This window comes from Mirounga angustirostris, unplaced genomic scaffold (genome assembly GCF_029215605.1).
Source record: "Mirounga angustirostris isolate CCGP_5_RB_7025 unplaced genomic scaffold, mMirAng1.0.hap1 SCAF_10, whole genome shotgun sequence".
NCBI lineage: Eukaryota > Metazoa > Chordata > Mammalia > Carnivora > Phocidae > Mirounga > Mirounga angustirostris.
The window spans coordinates 131,829,944-131,834,901 of NW_026991718.1; positions in this window are offsets into that span (position 1 = coordinate 131,829,944).

The following is a 4,958-nucleotide window of genomic DNA, read 5'->3' on the forward strand; positions in this document are numbered from 1 at the left end:
TCACCTGTGTTTGCCAATGAGCAGTGGCTGCCCCTGAATTTGTTGCAAATACACATTTTCAGACTCCATCTCAGAGCTACTAAATCAGAAACTCTGGGGGAGGGTCCCCAAATCTCTTTTCACAAACCCTCAAGGTGATCTGGATGCTCGGGAAAGTTTGACAACCACCGGCCCACATCACCAGATTGTGGGAGCCTCTGCCAGGCTGAGCCGCCACAGGGCACCACCATCTGTAGGTTGTAACCCAGCTGCGGGAAGACAAGGTGGGAGGGGACATGTCATAGGCCGGCTGTGGCTTACAGCTCACTTGCCATGCATTTAGTGATGTACCAGCGATTCAGTTCCTGAGTGTAGGGCCTGAGAAATTTTCACACAGGGCCAGAGGGGACATGTATAACGATGTTCACTGCATCAATCTGTCCATCACTGGCAGAGACAAAAGGTAAAATGTGAGGATAAGAAGGCAACGCAGATGGATCTTAAATCCCTAGTGCAAAAGAAGGAAAGGAAAAGAAAAAATAACCATATTGATCTACCTGTGTGATCATGCACTAGCCACCTGTATTAGATAGATGAGAGATAGATTACAGTCCATACAGCCAGTAAAAATGTGTGCATGCTCAACAGGACTAGTTTTGCAAGAACACATGTCAACAAAAAGATTCAAATTAAACACATGTGAATGGGTGTCTCTGGGTTGAGTAGACAAGTGGGAGGGAACTATTGGAGGGAAGTGATGAATGTATGAATGAATGAATGCATGAATGAATACGACAAGAATAGCCTTATAAGGAGCAATGTTAGTAACCCGCCATCAGCTGAGGAACATGACTAATGCAAAGCTTTTAAATATTGTAAGAATGAGAGCAAGAGAGGGAGTGGGAGAGAGAGCGCACCCTTTCCTCAGGGCACACAGCTGCCCCATGAGAGAGCTGGAAACCGAGCATAGTTTTCTACGTCAGAATTTGAGCCCATTAACTACTAAGATTTATTGTATTTCACAGGCATTATTTAATTTACTCTTCACAGCAACAGAAAAGGATAAAAGGTATATTAGGTTAAAATATCATAGCAAAGGATAACAATTTAAAAAGGATATTTCCATAGTACAGGCAAGAAAACTGAGGCTTGGGGGGTACGGTGGATGTTTGCCAGGTTTGGAGGCTATCTTTCTAGATGGCGAGATCCCCCATCACTTAGGTCGTGATGGGAAGCAAGACCCCAGCTCCCAGTTGGCCTAAAGTATCCCTATCCCAGCTCCTTGGTAGGAAGCATGAGGCCCAGGTTTGGCCAGTCAGATGCTCCTGCCAGGAACGTTGTCTCATGTGAAAGCGCTCAGAGATGTGGTAACAGGGAAAGCAGATTCTCAGAGGCTGCAGGGGATTTAAGAATCTGACAGTGAAAATGGTAGCCAGTGTCCAAAGCTGGACTGTCAGAGGCGGGGTCCTGGCCTGTTTTCTGCTACGACCTCTGCTCTGTTCTTGGCTCTAAGCTTTTCTTGACGTCTGCCTTTTTCTTAGAATTTGTTCACCAGCCTTCACACTAATACTGAAAGCAACCCAAAGACATATGATAAAATCTATTTCTATTTACGTTACAAAAAAAAAAAAAAAAAATTTAAACCCACTAACCCATTTCCTTACTCAAGAGCCAAGTTGCCTTCTTTCTAATGTTGCCTTTAATGAAGGATTTGATCCTGTAAGCTTCTCCACGTGTGTATTCGTTCATGAGTTGCACCGATATTTATTGTCTAGTAAGCATGTTCCAGGTGACATCCGTGGGCAAGACTGGCCAGTCCAATGGGGACTCAATGACTCAGCCCTGGAACGTTGCTTCGTCACCTCCTACGTTAACTATGCTACCACAAGGGCAAAAGGCAATGCAACATCCAAAGAATATTTCCGATGATCCAGGGGTTCATCTGTTTCTTCTCTGACAACTGGCATCATGACTGGGGATGTGAGAGGTAATGTCTAGAGCTGAGAATATCCTTAGCAAGATTTAGAAGCATGAAACAACCAAATGATCCAGAACGACTTGTCATGCCCCCAGCTATTCTCTGTGTTGCAAGAATACAGAGACTCCATGAGACACAGCGTTTCATTAAAATGCATACCAAATGTGTTCTGGCCACTGGGGTAGAAATTTATAACCATTGTAAAAATAATCCCCACTTCTAGATGGCCCTTTACTGTTGAAAAAACACTTTTCCTCCCCTGTTTCGTTTGAACTTCACCACAGGCAAAACAGGGCTCATCATGCCTATTTTGTATGCTCTGAATGTGTTTAAATGCAATCATTATTGAATTTTGTTTTTTGCATATTCTAAATGAGTGCACCATCATTTCTTTTCCCCTTAGCCTTAAGCTAAGGCTTCCTACTGCAGGCTGTATTTAAAACAAAACAAACAAACATATGTTTTCTTCATCTTTTTTTACTTTCTCTGTTTCTCTCTGTCTCTATGTCTATCTCTGTCTCCATCTCTGTCTCTCTCTCTGCGACCACACACAAGTCTGTCATAATTTTTTATCTTAAGTGATTGCTTTTATTTTTCCCTCTAACTAAATTGCATAAAACTACCAGTGTTTTTAAACACAGTGAAACTGTAGAAATGAACCACCTTCATTTACTCCCCACCCGAGAGTTCTTATTAACTGATATAGGAGCTTTGTAGCAGGTGTGGCTGTTAAGAGATGAGTGGTTCTGATTAACATATCACACAGACATTTAATTGGGAAGACCAAAAGCCTAACCCTCAGAACTTCAGTTTGAACCCGAGGTTGTCAGGGGACAAGAGAAGCGTAGTTGACAATTTCTGTTTTTCTTTCCAGCTTCATCTCTTTGGGAGATGGCTTGCCATCCAAGTGACTGGCTAGGACCGAAATGTGTTGCAAAATTCCACACTGAGACAGAGAGACTCTGCACAGATTCCCTTCTCTCCTGCTAACTTTCTGTGTGACCTGGGAGAGGCAATTAAATTTATGTATGCCTTTCTACCTTTGACTCAGCTGCCCAGCTGCACCAGACCTCAGCTAGCTCATTTATGCAACAATGACAGAAGTAGCAATTAGTCACCTAGAATTTTCTGGGGGATAAAATGAGAGAGCTAATTAAAGCACTTAGCACATAGTCAGCCCCCTTTTTTAAATTTTTTATTGTTATGTTAATCACCATATATTACATCATTAGTTTTTGGTGTAGTGTTCCATGATTCATTGTTTGTGCATAACACTCAGTGCTAGCCCCTTTAAATGATTTTCTTCTTGGTTATTTTCTTGTTTAAACCATTTCTCCTAGATATTTAAGGTTTACAACATTTTTAAAATTAAGTAACACTTGAAAATCAATGTGTTATACTTAAGGTGGTTGTGTTTTTTTCTCATGAAATAAACAACTCCTTAAATTGAAGTTGTATTTTATAATTAATGATCCATCAGAATCAAGAAAATTTGGCAATATTTTATGAGTGGAGAGTTAAAGCATCTCTGGAGGTTTTTTTTTTCCCCCAGTGATAATGTTCTTTATCAACCATGTTGGTTCATTTTATTATATCTTTTGAGGGGACTAGACCCCAACAGTGACTTCTACACTAATAATTGGTGATCATATTTGTGAATTATTTAATGATTACCTTGCCCAAATGATTTGGTCTTCCCTTCAGGGACTCTAAATCCACCTAATAAAATTACCTTATAAAACCAACTATAGTGAAAAACCAAGAACAACTGTATATTATGCACATTTCAAATTATATGTGCCCCAAGTTACATTCTCAAAAACCAAAACACAAAAATCCATGGCAAATTAGTCTATGAATGTTAAAAGATAATTGTAACATAGTAGAGGGGAGGAAATTTTTTCCTCTTCCCTTCTAGTTTCTTTTGGCCCATCTATTCATTAAATTGACATGAGACAGATTAACCGGAGGGAAATAAATTTAAATACATATGTATTATAGCCCCATAAAAAATATGAGACCCAAGGACAAGTTGGGCAGGTGAGGCCATCCTGAGCCAAGGAATGGAACAGGGTCCTGGAGTGTCAAAGGAGAGGAGGGTGACTCACAGGTAGTAAGAGCAGATGTTTGGTAATTAGATGTTTGCCCTGCCATACAGCTAGGTCTTTCAGACAGTTATCTCTGATAATAGCTCTGTTATCTGCAAACAGCACTGAAGAAATTACTCTACTCTAGATAAGTAAAATTTGCGTTATGAAAATGCTCCATGAATATTGACAGAAATGCTATCTAGACTCACCAGCAATCCATCTTTTGTTCTTTTTGCTAAATCCCTCTGGGATCATGTATCTTGCAACATTTTAATATGAGGATTTTTTTTTTTTTCAAAAGAAAATAGACTCGTATTTGAGACCAAGATTTCTGTTTTACAGATGAAAATCAGGAATACATTTCCCTAGCACTTTGTTATATAAATACTTCAAATCACAAGGACCAGAGGGACTATCAGGACCAGTCTAGGTATATATTTTATTATATTCTATTGGGTTGATTTATGAGTGAAAAGACCCACAGTTAGGTTTTTTTATTGAGCTTATAAATTTTCCTTACAAAAGCATTCTATCTAATATCTACAGATATTTCTACCTCCAGAGGACAGTCTCCACCCCTCCCCCTTGAGAGTAGGCTAGACTTAGTCACTTGCTTCCAAAGAATAGAGTCTGGAAAGGTAAAAATAGCAATGCACAGTGGAGAAACCTGGCAGATACCACCTTTACCAAGTGATGAAAGTCAACATCACCAATGATGTCTTGTGAATGTCATGTGTAGCCTCATATGATGTGACAAGAAGGGCACTTCATTTTTGTGCTTTTCTTCCTCAAATCTATGACCTCCATCAAATCATGAAAACAAAACAAAACAAAACAAAAAAAATCAGACAGAGCCAGATTGGAGAACATTCTGCAGGATATGGGGCTGGTACGCCTCAAGATGCTCATGG